Source organism: Pan troglodytes, chromosome 8 (assembly GCF_028858775.2).
Source record: "Pan troglodytes isolate AG18354 chromosome 8, NHGRI_mPanTro3-v2.0_pri, whole genome shotgun sequence".
Taxonomy (NCBI): domain Eukaryota; kingdom Metazoa; phylum Chordata; class Mammalia; order Primates; family Hominidae; genus Pan; species Pan troglodytes.
The window spans coordinates 57,957,202-57,973,808 of record NC_072406.2 but is presented as its reverse complement, the minus strand read 5'-3'; the positions used below and the strand labels follow the sequence as shown (position 1 = coordinate 57,973,808).

General features: G+C 37.4%; 2 protein-coding genes and 1 non-coding gene across 3 annotated transcripts in view; 2 read left to right on the top strand and 1 right to left on the bottom strand.

The window, feature by feature from the left end:
• Nucleotides 1-16,607, top strand: part of LOC107966728 (ras suppressor protein 1-like) — a 118,897-nt gene that overhangs the window by 30,049 nt on the left and 72,241 nt on the right. The gene's annotated exons all lie outside the window — the stretch shown is intronic.
• Nucleotides 7,038-7,144, top strand: LOC112204617 (U6 spliceosomal RNA). Its single transcript, XR_002938293.1, has one exon. It is a non-coding gene; the product is annotated as a U6 spliceosomal RNA (small nuclear RNA).
• LOC450427 (ankyrin repeat domain-containing protein 30B-like) overlaps nucleotides 10,576-16,607 on the bottom strand; it is a 30,370-nt gene continuing 24,338 nt past the window's right edge. Inside the window, exon 8 of the mRNA XM_054659488.2 lies at nucleotides 10,576-10,676. The gene's annotated coding sequence lies outside the window, so the exon portion shown is untranslated. The remainder of the gene's footprint in view (nucleotides 10,677-16,607) is intronic.

The following is a 16,607-nucleotide window of genomic DNA, read 5'->3' as shown; positions in this document are numbered from 1 at the left end:
ATTTGTTTAAATTTAAATGTTTTTCCTTTTTATTATCTGTGATTTCTGCATTGAGCATGTACAATGCTGTTAGTAAAAGTTTGTTATTAATGAAATAATTTTTGAGAAGTGCAGGAATATGAATTTTTCACAGATAAAAATAATTTCTCATGTTCTATAATTTTTTTGTGGATTAGTATATTCTGTGAACTTTTAGCATCTTCAGAAGAGAATCTTTTATCTGTGGTTATTGATTTACATATACATTTTATTAGACACATATATAGACTTATGTATATGTCAATAATTATAGATTAATCATTTTAGTGTAATTATTAGAAAAATAAAATAGCAAATATAAGTGCTTTATTTATAGCAGTTTTTTAAGATATTGAACTTCCCAACTGTATTGATCCATTCTTTTAATCCATTTATCACATGTAAGCTGAATGCCTATTATGTAGAAGAGACATCCTATTAACTCTGAAGACCTTTTCTTCCTTAAAAATTTCACAGTTACCTGCTCAGCCTGAGCAAAGTGAGAGATTTAAAATTGGAGTATTAGGACTGAATCTCAGTTGAAGCTTTCCCTCTCATCTTTAAAACAAAAACAATTCTGAAGTGGGAAACTAGTAAATGATAACTACCACCCACGATGTTGGACATTTATAACAGCTTTAAAGAGTAATATTAATCATTGGAAATATCTAATTTACATGCGTTCTATAAATTTAAATATGAATTTACATACAGTCTGTAAATCTAAATACAGAATAAAATGAGCCATACCTATTTATTTGAATCCCAAGTTTTCTTTGGCTTGAAGTTTTTAAAATATTAAAGAAGTTATTAAATATTAATTTAATTTAATATTAAATATTAAACAGTTGTTTTTATTTCAACTCTCTTTTTGCGTAGTACTCTTAAAAGTTAAAATTTCTTTCAATGTTAATCCTGTGACTAGGACTGCCATCGTCCTGTTGTATATACCATATTCCACTTCTTGGAAGGCACTGTGAATTGTGTGATGCCTCCTTATTTTATGCACCAATAAAACATTGTTTAAATTTCTGCTAAATATAGTTGTAATAAATAATTATAAGTGGCATTTCAATGTCAGAAATGTTAAAATATGAGAAATTGAGCATCTTAGAATCATTAAAATACCGTGTTATCTCTAACCTTTAAAGCACACCACAAAGCAGGCATAATTGCACCTTTTACTTAAAATGTTGCCTTTGTTAAGTAGTAGTAATAATTATATCTAACAACTACTGAGCTGTTACATGTGCTAAGAACTCTCCAAAATACTTTGCATAGATTCTCATTGAGGCATCACAGTGATGTCCTGTGAGATAACTGCTGTATTCATCTTCATTTTATTGATGAGAAAATCGAGGTGCAGAAAGTTTAAGTGACAGCTAGAAAGTGAAACTTCTTAAAGTAATATTCAAGCCCAAGTTGAACTGAATCCAAAGGCCAAACTCTTTCTATTCAAATAGGCCACTCTTTCATTAATGCAGTGAGTAATAAGAGTGAACAAATGTTGTACTTTCTTCAGGAGAATATTAAATATTTCTTTTGAAGGCAGAGAAAGAGCATGGTATTTAATGTTTACAATTACATAAATCGTTGTATGTTTTGAGACAGTGGACTATACTTTGCCTAAAAGTCCTCTCACTCTCGTAGGACTGCTCTACACTGGGCCTGTGTCAACGGCCATGCGGAAGTAGTAACATTTCTGGTAGACAGAAAGTGCCAGCTTGACGTCTTGATGGCAAAAACTGGACACCTCTGATGAAGGTAAATCGTAGCCAGTTTTTTCAGCAGGAGATGGATTTGGTTTAAATACATAGAATAAAAATGAATTTATCTCACTGAAATACAACTAGTTTGTGAAACCTGTGGAATATTTATTTTGATTTCCCATAATTTATAATTTACTTCTTGTTTTAATACTGACAGGCTCTACAATGCCAGAGGGAGGCTTGTGCAAATATTCTCACAGATTCTGGTGCCGATCTAAATATTGTAGATGTGTATGGCAACTCGGCTCTCCATTATACTGTTTATAGTGAGAATTTGTCAATGGTGGCAAAACTGCTGTCCCATGGTGCAGTCATCAAAGTGCAAAACAAGGTGGACGTTAACCAATGTTATTTTCAAAATATTTGAAATCCATTTGTTTTAACATTAACATATGTAAGGTTTTTTATATTTGGAAGCTCAAACATTCCTTGAATGAAAATGGTTTGAAAGAACTTAATTTTCTAAGATTTTACTTTAAATATTAATATTTTTACAAGAATTACCAGAGAGTGTGGCTTTTCTATGCATTTATGATAAATATTTGAATTTGTTAAAGGTAAAACTTTTTCAAATATTGTTTCCTACCCAAGTTTTTTTTTCTTTCCAATTAGTGTAAAACTACAGGAAAGCAAAATTTGCCTGCGTAAATTGAGTCAACATGTAAAATGTAGGAGACATGCAGAAATCTGGATTTCCTCTTAAAGGATTGAATCTGGTGTCTCTTGAGCCCATATGACTGTTTGGTATGCTATGAAGACGTTCTAACTTTACACAAAGCATATGTTTCCAGTTTGCTACTGTGCCCACCTAGTTACATCACTTCCTCAACTTACCTCTTTTGCCTCTGTAAATATTTCAGTTATCAATTCCTCTCTCATAGTATATTTTGGTAGAGATTTCAAGGTATTCAAGACAGTTGATAGCTGTTTATAATATATAGTTTATATTTTACATTAATTCATTAATAATGGGCTACTTCTAGAATTTAGAAGATTTTTTAAACAATGATTTTTCTGTATATAAACCATAAATAATCATCTTCTATTAGAATGACTTTAAGCCTTTTTGTATTAATCATGGTTGTATTTGAATAGGTTGTGCATATTGTAGAAAATATTATATCCTTCTCCTCAGAATCGTCCCTTAAAATTCAAGTGATTTAGTGGCTTATATTATGCTAATCCACATAGATGAGTTAGAACTTTAATTAATAGGCCATTTTATTAATATTGTTGATATTTTGCCAAAAATTAAGTAGCAGTTACAATAGAAACCAGAATAAAAATGGATTATTGCATTTTAAAAAGATATGCATTAGGATCCTAGGATGATTATTATAATTGAGAATAAACTTTTATACTGAATTTCTAATAGCTGAGATAAAATTCTGTTGTCTTGTAATAGGAGAAACCCCATTATTATTTAATAATAAGCAATCAAAGTTCATTTGAAGCCAAACTCTTTTAATTTAGAGCCACTTCCTTAGTGACCCATTTAGAGCAGATGTGCCTGACATTGGCATCTGGGATCTTGGGATTATTGGTAGAAGAGAATCATGCGAGTTTGTATCACCCAGAGGAAACCTCCATTTTTCTTGCAAAGCTTTCAAAACTGTATCCCTGAAATTCTAATTTGTAAAATGTTAATGTCTGCCACAAAAATATATTGTCAAATAAGGATTAGGCAAAGTTCAAGTCATTTATTGAATAATGGACATTTAATTCACAGTTTTATAATATTTCTTCAACATAGATAATGGTGGAATCTGTTGGGGTACATTACTTCTGGTAAGGTAATTATCTTTTAGAATATAGTTTAAGAAACACTGCTCTAGAGGTAATAATTTAGATTACTAATTTAGTCAAAAACAAAATATTTACTACTATGTCTTAGGGTTTAAGGATATAGAGATAAAAGATACAGCCCTTGCCCTCAAGAAGCTCTTGGTTTAGAAGAGAAACCATAAAATCATTACAATATAATGATTTTTGGAGATAACCAGAGTTAATTTGGTGATGCAGAGGCTGAAACAAGATAAGGTGCAGTGCATGAGACAGCACAGAAAAGGGAGAAGGAAGGGATTGCTATTGATTGACTTTATATTTTATGTGTTTAAGTTCATAGGATATTATATAAAGTATTCAGTTCGGCTGAGAAATATGTAATTTCATGAATTATAAATCATTTTACTGTTTTACAGGCTAGCCTCACACCACTTTTACTGGCCATAATGAAAAGACGTGAGCAAATTGTGGAATTTTTACAGACAAAAAAAATGCAAATGCAGTTAATAAGTTTAAATGGTATAGTAGTTCTTTTTTTTTTAATTAAAAAACACTTGAGTAGTGTTCTAGAGAAATAACACTCAAGTCAGAAATATTAAATTAATATTTACTTAAAATTATTAGATTATAGTGAAACATATCAACACAAATTATCAGAAGAAAAGCAATTATTTGGACTGGTCAACATAAAGAGCAGTATGTAGTAGGACTTCTCTTATTATATTGATTGATTCTTATGTGTAATCTGATGTTTTTGGTTGCATTATCTTCCATAAGCTAAAGTGGTTCTGTGTTAGTTTTAAGAAGTATGAACTTTTTTTAGTTTACTTTGTAATTCAATATTGAATGATTAACACTTTTATAGTATTTTTCTAACTTCCGTTTTTTTATACACTTTTTAAAAAATGCAATATTTGCTGGACACGGTAGCTGTTGCCTGTTATCCCAGCACTTCGGGAGGCCAAGGTGGTTGGATCACTTGAGGCCAGGAGTTTGAGACTAGCCTAGCCAACATGGTGAAACCCCATCTCTACTAAAAATACAAAAATTAGCCGGGAATGGTGGCACATGCCTGTAGTCCCAGCTACTTGGGGGGCTGAGGCACAAGAATCGCTTGAACCCGGGAGGCAGAGGTTGCAGTGAGCTGAGATCGTGCCACCACACTCTAGCCTGGGTAACAGAGTGAGATTCTGCCTTATAGAAAAAGCAATATTAAATATAAATAGGAGTTTAAAATCATTTTGTCTTTAGGATGATTGTTTGCTTTGTTTTCTTTGAAGAGTATTAATTTTAGGTTATCCCTACGTGACTATTAATTGCTATCACCAGATACTGTGAATTTATTATTTTTTTCTTTTTTATTCATAGTGTATTTTTATTTTTAATTTGTATGGGTAGAGGGAAGAAAGACATCTTTAATTGGATTAACATTTTAGTTAATTAAGATAAGCCATAGGTGAGTGATAAAGAGAAAAGAGATAGGCTTTTGATTCACACAATACTAAATTTAATTTCTAGCTTCCTCACTTGATAGGTGTGACCTTGCAAACATTAGTTAATACCAACTATGATTTTCTATATGAAAAGGAGAATAATAATATGTCCTTTAAGGACGATTGTGTTGAAGTAACATTATAAATATCAACAGCATTTAATTCAGTGTTTCATACATTCTTATCAGCATCATTAAGTAAACTTACTATAACTACTACTAATATCATTATTCCTAATACTGTTTTAAGCCTTCAGATTGCTCTTATTTGTCTGACTTCTAGCTGATTTTGAAGTACAAAATATTATATCAGAATAAGGAAGAAATAGATAATTCTTCACTTAAATCTTTGCCTCTTTTAGGTTAGTGAACAAAGCATAAGTCTTTGCCCCTCAAAGGACTTTATGTTAGCCAATTCTAGTATGCCATATTCCAGTGGGACACGAGTCTTTTTGCCCCTTCCTTTTAGCCTTGGTGGTGATTTACAAGGATAAACACTTGAGCACTCAAGATAGTTATGTTTGTTAGTACATGTAAATGGTTAATTCTACACTGACAGGCACATATTAAATTGGTTCTGTTCCTAACAATGAAGTTAACTCTTTGTTATTTTAGCACAGCCCTCATGCTTGCCATATGTCATGGAGCATGAGAGATAGTTGGCATGGTTCTTCAGCAAAATGTTGACATCTGTGCTGAAGATACATGTGGAATGACTGCAGAACGTTATGCTGTTGCTTGTGGACTTAATCGGTGTTTACATTTAAAGACTAGGTGAGATTTTATAGTTTGTTTCAGGTAATTTTTGAATGACAGTGAGTTAGTTCACTTCATCGGCCAGAAACTAGTCAAAAAGCTAGACTAGTTAGAAGGAATAATGGGTCCAGGATTCTTTATTTTAGGACTTTCAACAGCTTTATCCCTAGGGATCCTAATGTTGTGTACTTGATTTTAAGTATAACCCCTATGCATGGGATAAACATAGTGTCACAATTTTGATTTTTCTAATTAGTTATTTGGGTCTTGAAATGTCCACTTTACCAGAAAACCTGATAGTGTCCCCTGGGGGCTCTCTTCCATACCTTAATACTTGAATTTTTAAAAAGAATCTAACGGGTTCCTTAAGTACAAGGAAGAGATTCATTTTGTGTAAGTCAGAAGAATTGGAGGCGGGGGGAAATGGCCATTCTCTTCATTTTGTTGTTTCCATTGATTCTGTTGCTGCATCGTTGCCATTGAAACTGTTCCTGCAGTCTGGTAATGATTGACCTTTGCGACCAGGTGCCCTTACTAACACAGATTTTATGGTGATCCATATGTAGACTTCAAATTTATTACAGTTTTTTAAAGTTCACATATATATTCTCAGCCATTGTTTCCAAAGTACCAGCACCCTGCTCTGGCAGCTAGGACTTTTATCTTTTGCCACACACATAGTGAGCAAATTGACCCTTCTCCCACTCAAAACCTGATGTGAAACCCACATCTTAGCCTGAACTTACCTAGACCTTCATAAGTTATCCTTTGAGTGACTTTTCTGTTTTCTCTAGCAAATATTAGTTGCGACAGTTTAAAACTGTAAGTCAGGTTGAAATAATGTTACAGGAAGGAATTAGAGTTCCATTTTTATTTTGTTACCAGATCTATATCCCTGGCACTTTATATCCCGTGTAGCACCGTTTTGTAGGTAGTGGAAGGTCTCATCTTATTCTGTAAGATCCTCTGTCATCTTTCCAAAGTTGTAGTGGGTTCCAACTTGTGGTTGTCCCCTCAAGTGATTCTTTTTTTCCCAAAAGTTAAAAATCTCCCGTGCTACTTGCATCTCTATCTCGGGTTTTTAAAATATTTTCAAATTCTGCATTACCATGAAGCCATTCAATAGACTTCACTCTATCTCAAGTAGGTTGCTTAGATTAAACAGAGCTAAGCCTCATCCATCACTGATGAGTCTTCACATATAAAAGTAGGGATTTGTGCTGGCTTCAGGGGTACATATACTAAAATTGAAACAATGTCGAGAAGATGAGCATGGTCCCTGCACAAGGATGACACAGAAATCTGTGAAGTGTTGTATATTTCTTGCAGTCCCCAAAAGGACATTTGACTACTTTCTAACTAGCTCCAAGGAAATGGTGTGAGTCAAAGCAAAATGGGTGACAGCCAGTATTGCAATTGTGATTTTCATATGAAAAATATTTATGTAAGGTGATCTATGAAATGAGATGTGGTAACACATAGGATCTTGTGTGCAATATGTTGTTAGTAGGCCAATGAGAAAATACCAACTGGCATCTTCTTTGTGGAACTTACAAAAAATAAAGGTAGGGTTTTTTCTTCCACAGCAGCTGAAAATGAACATAGTGATTAAGCATCATTCTAAGAAAGATTTGTTGGTTCAGAGTTTAGGGAGGTAGAGAAAGATTAGTAGTAGTCCAAGCCAGATGCTGACATCTATTAGTTTTGTTCCCTTGGTGTGATTGATGAGCTCAGTAATAGAGGATAATCAGATTGTCCAATTTAATAATTAATGTATTCATAAATTTCATTACAAATTATAAAATAGCTTAGATGCCTTGAATTACAAGCCACAAAGAATAGAACATCTAATAATAACCAAAAGTAGGAATTAATAACAGAAAACTGTAACATTTGAACATTATAACCTATGAATAAATAGTTTTTTTAAAAAAATTTATTTTTTGTAGACACAGGGTCTCCCTATGTTGCCCAGGCTGGTCTTGAACTTCTGGGCTCAAGTGATCCCCCTGTCTCAGCATCCCAAAGTGCTTGCATCACAGGCATGAACCACTGCACCAGGCCAACACATTGGGTTTTATTGGGAATTTTAAAATAGTTTCAGCAATAAGGTTCAAGAACAAATTATTTCATTGCTTCACTATTTCTCAGAGTATTTTAAAAATGTTCTCTTGTTAAATTCTTATAATAACCTAGTGAAATAAGGCTCTAAAATCCTCATTTTTAGAAGACATTGCGCCTAAGAGAAGCAAGTTGTTCAAGAAAAAATACCTGTTGGTTACCATGCTAGGAGTTTTTCTGAGTTAGGGGCATTTTCCGTTATGCCAAGCTAACTCTAGTTAATTTACTGAGTTAGACTGCCCTCAATTCATGAGTATTTCATCTTACTTTATTTCTTCTTTAATTAAAAGCTTAGTAAGTTCATAGAGCTTATAAACTCCAAGTCTATGAAATAAGTAATGTTCTGATGTTAGCTCTGATATTATCTGAAATACCCTAATAACTTAATAAATTTGGTAAATGTTTTTTATATCAGTGTTAAAATAGTAATTTTATTTATTACATTTTTATACATAGCATTCATCAACAACTTTTGGGATATATATGAAAGATATCTAAAAATCCTCAAAATAGCAATCCAGGTAAGACCTCTGATAGTAAACTACTCTTGGTGGTGCTACCATAAGATTATGGAACTACTGATCACAAAAAAGCAATTCAAAAAAGCAATGTGTAAATAGCATGTGTTTACATATATACATATATGTGGGTATATACATATATATATATAGCTTTGATTTAAATTTTTTAGTTTATAATTCAGAATTAGTTAAGAATTTAGTTGTAGGTAGCTTATAATCTCAAAAAATATTATCTGAAAAAATATTTGTTTAATTATGGTCCCTAAAATCCTACATAATACTTTTGTATAAATAAGTAATGCAGTGTTTAAGTTTGTATATTGTATGTTTCTTCAATTGTCATAACAACTTAGGCTTGTTACAAAATGTATAACCCTTAGTGTGATTGATGAGCTCAGTAATAGGGGATGATCAGGTTATCCAATTTAATGAATTAATATATTTATAAATAAATTTTATTACAAATTTTAAAGTAGCTTACATGCCCTGAATTAGAAGCCACAAAGAATTGACCATCTAATAATGAAAAGTAGGAATTAATAACAGAAAACCGTAACATTTGAATATTTTAACTTGCGGTGGTCTGTCCCACAGACCCCGGCTGCATGACGGATGAGACACATACCCAGACACCAATATTCAGTGAAAGAGCAGCAAGGGTTCTGAGCCGATTACAGGCACCAAGGAAGGTGCTGTAAAGAGTCAGCAGCCACAGCCCTGGCTAGCCGGCCCTGTGGGCATTTATTAGCAAAGTTTTAATGATAAAGGCTTTGAGCCAACACACCTGTGGGTAATTAATCTGGGTGCCCCTACCCCAGGAGAGCCATCTTGACTGTGGGTGATCAAAGGGTAGTCTTAAGACCACATGAGTAAACAAGCTATTTGGATAAACTACTCTACCTTTCTTTGTACCCACTTTAAGCTACTTACTCAAGGTAAGGATTAGGCTGCTTTCAGCCATAACCCTATCTTGAGACTTTTACAAAACCTTTGGCATTCCAAGAAGATTTGTGTCTATGTCCTATAACTTCATCTTAAAATGTTTCCCACCAGCCTGACTGAACTCCCACAATAACCTATGAAGAAACATGGTTTTATTTATTTATGTATTTTAGAGACAGGGTCTCCTTATGTTGCCCAGGCTGGTATTGAACTTCTGGGCTCTATTTAATTTTTACAATAAACGGTTTGCATTTAGTAAATGAGAATTAATTACAATGGAGTCTTGTGCAATATGAGAGTTAGGGTGCTGATCCCCCATGCAGCTGAAAATCTGCTTCATATGAAAATCTGTTTCTTTTGACTCCTCCAAACCTTTACTAATAGTCCACTGTTGACCTGGAGCCTTACTGAAAGCATAGTCAATTAACACATAGTTTCGATTTTATATGTACTATATACTGTATTCTTACAATAAAGTGAACTCGAGGAAAACTGTTATAAGGAGGAAAAAATATATTCACTATTTATTAAGTGGAAGTGAATTATTATACATAAAGGTTTTCATTCTTATTGCCTTCACATTGAGTAGTCTGATAAGGAGGAGGCAGAGGAGAGATTTGTCTTGCTATCTTGCAGTGCCAAAGGAAAAGAAAAATCTGTCTGTTAGTGGGCTCCTACAGTGAAAACCCTTATTCAAGGATCAACTTTGTGACATAGTGACTTGTGTCACTAAGAAAGTAACTATCTTGGCCAGGCGCGGTGGCTCACGCCTGTAATCCCAGGACTTTGGAAGGCCGAGGTGGGTGGATCACAAGGTTAGGAGATTGAGACCATCCTGGCTAACACGGTGAAACCCTGTCTCTACTAAAAATACAAAAAAATTAGCTGGGCTTGGTGGTGGGTACCTGTAATTCCAGCTACTCAGGAGGCTGAGGCAGGAGAATGGCATGAACCCGGGAGGCGGAGCTTGCAGTGAGCCGAGATTATGCCACTGCACTCCAGCCTGGGTGACAGAGCGAGACTCTGTCTTAAAGAAAAGTAACTATCTTTAGAATAGTTAATAATACTTAATAATACTTTTCTGGCACCATGAACAAATGTCAACAAGAATTACAAAACTTAGCCAGGGTGCCTCAGTACCAATAGGAGATTATTTTCCAAAGATACCTACTGAGTGCAGAAGTCAGAAAAGCAATTTTTTGTTGAGAAGTGCAGGTTGTGTTACATAGTCTTGTACCTACAAGGTCTCACTATTATCAACTTCATTCCAAGCTGAAACCAAATAAGATATATTTACTTCATTAGAACAAGATATGTTGTTCTATCTGCTGGATAATTAGTGTGTTAATAGTAATTTTGTTACAACAAGATACTCTGTTTCTAATAGCCAAAATATTATCATTATCAATATTCAAATAGCTTAACTCTAGGCTCAACAAATTATAATAAAATTACAAACATTTTTCACAATAACAAAAATGCTACTGTGATATCTAAATGTGACACAATGCATGGTACAATATGAACTGTATGAGCACATCTTTATTATATATTTATCAAAGGATAAATTATCAAACGATAAGTTAGGTTTTGCAAGTTGCAGGAGACAAAGATGGAATACACATAGTCTGGGTCTTTAAGGTGCTCATAATACAGTAGAGCTGTCCCTATTGAATTTCTGCATTTTTTCCAACAGAATTTCCTAAAAAATGTTTTTTATTTATCCACTTGTCCACTTAACAAATAACTGTCAGGTATCTTTAAGGTACTAAGCATCTTCCTTGTTATTATCATTGTCATTTTTTATTATTTACTACTTTATTAAGGTACTAAGCATTTTTCTTGTTTTTATTATTTATTTATTTAGCGCTTATTCTGTGCTAGAACCCCTTTGGGAGCTTCTAATTACTTATTATGTCATGTCGTTACCATATTCAGCATTTGTCAGACGTTTTATATCCCTATGGATTTGAAGTGGGGTGTGTGGCACTCACTGAGTCTTCAAAGGCCAGCTTTTAGGTGCAACTCATTTGGCAACTACAAACTTAGGTCACTGTTTGTATGTTACTTGCAGGATTCATGTACTTAGTTTTTAACTATTTATACTACTTTAAGTCTCTAAAAATTCATATATTGAAAAAATTGAAAATTTTAAGTTTCTACTCCTCATTACTTTTTGTGATATTTGATCTCCCCTAACACTTGATTATAAATCAGCCAGTGATCAATAAAGAGTCTCTCCCACGTTTCAAATCATTATATTTTTAAGTCATGCAATAAAATAGGTCAGGTGGTGAACATTGTTTATCATTAGAGATACCACTGTGATGTCACTAGGATTCGTGAGGAGATGACACCTGAGAAGAAGGATCTGCATGAGAGGCCTCACCTCTGCCCTCCTGTGTTTTTTTGGAAATTGAGCATGGTAAAAAGAACCTGCTAAACCTGGCTGGACACAGTGACTCAAACCTGGAATCCCAGCACTTTGAGAGGCCGAGGCAGGAGGATGGCTTTAGGCCAAGAGTTTGAGACCAGCCTAGGCAACAGAGTGAGGCCCCATCTCTGCAAAAGCATTAATTAGCCAAGTGTGGTGGCATGTGCTTGTGGTCCCAGCTGCTCGGAAGGCTGAGATGGGAGGATTGCCTGAGCCCAGGAGTTTGAGGCTACTGCACTCCAGCCTGGGCAACTGAGTAAGACCCTGCCCCTAACAAAAAAAGATAAAGAATCAGCTAAACCTAATAGAATCATTGACCCTTGCCACCAAGCAAGCTTACTTCTTTCTCATAGAAGGAGGAGACTGTCGAGTTATTTTGCTCACATCATATGGCCATTGGAAAATATTTTGGCTATTATAGCTAAAACAATAGTTTATTAATAACAGTTTATTAATCATTTACTTGTAAACAATAAAAGCTTGGCTCTCTTTGTACTGCTCATGGCTTTAGGTGGATCTTGGAACGTAACCACTTGTGAGAAGCTAGTAGTATTTGCTGCTTCCCTTAAAGCTCCTGAAAGGCAGAGAGGAAATCTTAGATTTTTCATTGCTATGAACCACTGCACGTATTGAGGAAATATTCACTACTTCCAACGTCGTAATCCTGCAGCCATTTGGCACCTGTGAGTCAGGTGCCAGAAACTGGGCAGTGCAGAAGGCAGTGCGCTGCGTTCCACAGTTGCTTGCTATCTAGAACTTCTAGAACTTCTGCTTTTCTAGAACTTCTGCTTTTCATTCTCAACTCCAAGAGTTTTGTTGTTGTTTTGTTTTATGGGAAGTTTGTTAGAAGTAGGTTTATATATTTTCTTTCAGAATTAACAGAAGAATTATAATTAATATCACTTCCTGGTGTGACCGAAAGCCTCTAATCCTTTACTGTTATTTGTTTATGAGCACATTTCTTTTAACAGCTATGATAATTACTACATCTTGTGTGGTTTCTCAAAAATACATTTGTTTCTTATTTCAAAGAGTTTCTGTAATGGAGCCCTTCAGATTTGGTGCTAATAACATGAAGTAAGAATTTAAGAAAGAAGATCTTTTATTTTATTTATATTTATATTTTTTGAGATGGAGTCTTGCTCTTGTCACCCAGGCTGGAGTGCAGTGGCGCCATCTCGGCTCACTGCAGACTCCGCCTCCCGGGCTCAAGTAATTCTCCTGCAGGGTTTCACCATGTTGACCAGGCTGGTCTTGAACTCCTGACCTCAGGTGGTCCACCTGCCTCCGCCTCCCAGAGTGCTGGGATTACAGGCATGGGCCATCGTGCCTGGCCAGTTGCAAAATATTTAAATGTTACATACAGAGGTGCGAGGGAGATCCATATAGTACCATGTAAATTGCTTGAATCTTTTCAGAGTACTGTTTGTATGTGGTTTCAAAGCAGGGATTAATATATTTATTTTTATCTTTTAATTACAATTTGTATACCTATTCAAAAGTAGAGAAAATAGTAAAAGTAACACTAAAATACCCATTATTCAATTTCTGTGATCAAGATTGTCCTACATTTTGTTCATCTATCTGTTCATCTATCTTTACAGGAATATTATAAAGCAAATCACAAGCATCATGCCATTTTTTCTGTTCAGTGTGCATCCCTGGACAGCACTAAAGTTTCTTTATTTTTTTTTTCTTCAGCTTTTAAGTTCTGGGGTCCATGTACAGGATGTGCAGGTTTATTACATAGGTAAACGTGTGCCATAGTGGTTTGCTGCACAGATCAACCCATCACTCAGATATTACGCCCGGTATTGATTAGCTATTCTTCCTGATGCTCTCCCTCCTCCTGCCCCCACAACAGGTCCCATTGTGTGTTGTTACCCCTCATGGATCTGTGTGTTCTCATCATTCAGCTCCCACTTATAAGTGAGAATACGTGTTGTTTGATTTTCTGTTCCTGCATTAGTTTTCTGAGGATCATGGCTTCCAGCTCCATCCATGTCTTTGCAGAGGACATGATCTTGTTTCTTTTTAGGCCTGCATGATAGTCCATCGTGCACATGTACCAAATTTTCTTTAACCAGTCTAACATTGATGGGCATTTTGGTAGATTTCATGTCTTTGCTGTTGTGAATAGTGCTGCAGTGAACATACATGTGCATGTCTCTTTATAATATAATGATTTATATTATTTTGGATATATGCCTAGCAATGGGATTGCTGGGTCAATGGTCTTTCTGCTTCTAGATCTTTGAGGAGTCAACACACTGCCTTCCTCGATGGTTGAACTAATTCTTGGCAAGCCTCCTAGCAAGCCTCTGTGTCAGCCTCCTAGCCAGCCAGCCTGAAGACTGGCCTCCCATGCAGCCATCATTCCGAACAGCATTCCAGCAACCCTCTTCCCCTGCCAGAAGACTCGTGATTTGATTAGCCTCCCATGCAGCCAGGCTCTAGGCCAGCCTCCAAAAAACCGGCCTGCCACCAGGCCTCCAAGTCACATTCATCTTGCCGGACTCTTCAGCAAGCGTTTTAGGAAGCATTTAAGGCAGCCTCTCACACAGCCTCTCCCACAGGCTCTTGGCCAGCCTCCTAGACAGCCAGCCTCCGATCCAGCCTTTCAGAAAGTCTCTAAGCGAATCTCCCAGACAGCCAGCTTCCAGACCAACCTCCCATGCAGCCAGCGTTTTTAACAGCCATCCAGCAAGCCTCTTGCACAGCCAGACAATCTGCCCCTCTGCCAGTTTCCTCGCCAGCCTCTTGGTTAGTCTCCCATGCAGCCAGCTTCTAGGCCAGCCTCCTAACAAGCCAGACTTGCATTCAGACTCTTAGCCAGATTCAGCCTGCCAGGATCTCAGCAGGCCTTTTAGCAAGCGTTTATGGCAGCCTCTCAGAAAGCCTCTCCCACAGGCTCTACGCCAGCCTCCCAGTGAGCCAGCCTCTCAGCAAGTCTCTATGCTACTTTTCAAGAGAGTCCTTCAGTACACCAGCCTCCCATGCAGCCTGCGCCTTGGCCAGCATTCCAGCCAGCCTCTAGGTAAGTCTGTTAGCCAGCCGCTTAGCCACCCAGCTTCAGAATCAGCCTCCCATGCCACCAATGGCGTGGCCAGCCTCCCAGTACACCTCTCAGAGAGCCTCTTAGGCGGCCTCCTGACTAGCCAGCCTCAAAACCAGCCTCCCTTGCAGCCAGCGTTTCCAACAGCCTCAGTGGGAGTGAAGGAGAAGGCAGCCAAAGTTTGGGGTTGATTTTAAGGTGGCCTTGTCCCTCTGCCCTGCAGGGCGCCCCCATCCCAGGACTGGGGGCCTGCCCAGGAAGAAGGCCCAGACACCGGGGCCCAAGATTTCCACCCCGCTGCCGACCCACTCTTCCACCTGCTGCCTTTGTCCCGGGGGCACCCACCACACCCCACGCTGAAGGGGCGATCCTCCTACAGCTGTCACCTCCTCCTGCAGCCCCAGCTCAGGCAGGGCACGGCGCCTCTTCTTCGCATCTTTTATGTTCAGGTCGATGGTCCTCGTCTTCACATCATCGCCTGCAAGCTTCCAGGCGTGGCCCCGGGAGGCAGCTCTGTGCATCTTTCTGATATCCCTATAGTGGATGACTTAAGAGTCTTTGGTGGTAGACCAGCTGAGTGAAGGCTCTCTGGCACTCCAGGCTTGTCACGCCCTTGACAGCAGTGGCAGAGAGCCTCTGCATGGCTGCAGCCACCTTTTAAGAGAGAGGCCGCTCCTCCCACTCGCCCTTCCCCAGCCCCAGCCCCAGCCCCAGCCCCCGCCGCTCGCCCTTGCCCTTAATCGCCACCACATCCGGCCCAACATCAGTAAAAAGTGTGGTCTAGTGAAACCCTTGGACACTCCGGCCTCTTTCTAGAGAAATTTGTTGAGTAGAGCTGTGAGGCTTTCACGGGATCTTGTAGCCAGCCTCCTAACAAGCGAGCCTGGTACAACCAGGCTCTTAGCCGGACTCAGCCTACCAGGCCCTCAGCAAGCAAAATTAGCAAGAATTTGAGGTAGCCTCTCACACGGACTCTCTGCCAGCCTCCTAGTCAGCCGCCTCTCACCCGGGTTCTTGGCAAATCTCCCAGCAAGCCTCTATGTCAGCCTCCTAGCCAGCCAGCCAGCCTGAAGACCGGCCTTCCATGCAGCCAGCATTTCGATCAGCATTCCAGCAAGCCTCTCCCCCTGCCAGAAGACTTGTCATTCGACCAGACTCCCATGCAGGCAGGCTGTAGGCTGGCCTCCAAAAAACCGGCCTGCCACCCAGCCTCCAAGTCATATTCATCTTGCCGGACTCTTCAGCAAGCATTTTAGGAAGTATTTAAGGCAGCCTCTCAGACAGATAATTTTCTGGAATATTCCATTAAACATTCTTCTCTGATTAAATACCGCTTGCCTCACCATGGCAACATAAATCACTGAAAAATACTGTTTATCTGAAGAATAGTCTCTCAACTTGTGGGATAAATGATGTATAATTTTTAACCTTCTTGAGGGTAGATATTATGAGAAAATTTTTAATTATAAGAAAAACATTGCAGAATTATAGCCACAGTTTTAAAAATAAGCACATTATAATGATAATAAAATTGTAATACAACTAATTATAATGAACATATAAAAGAAGTCTCCCCATGGAGATTAGTGTCATAAAACAATTTATATAATTTCACCAGCTATAGATTCACTGTTGGCATGTTACTTTTAATACATACTTGACTTTCAATTCGAAATCATTTTTTCATTAAATCCTGTACCTCAACTTTGAGATT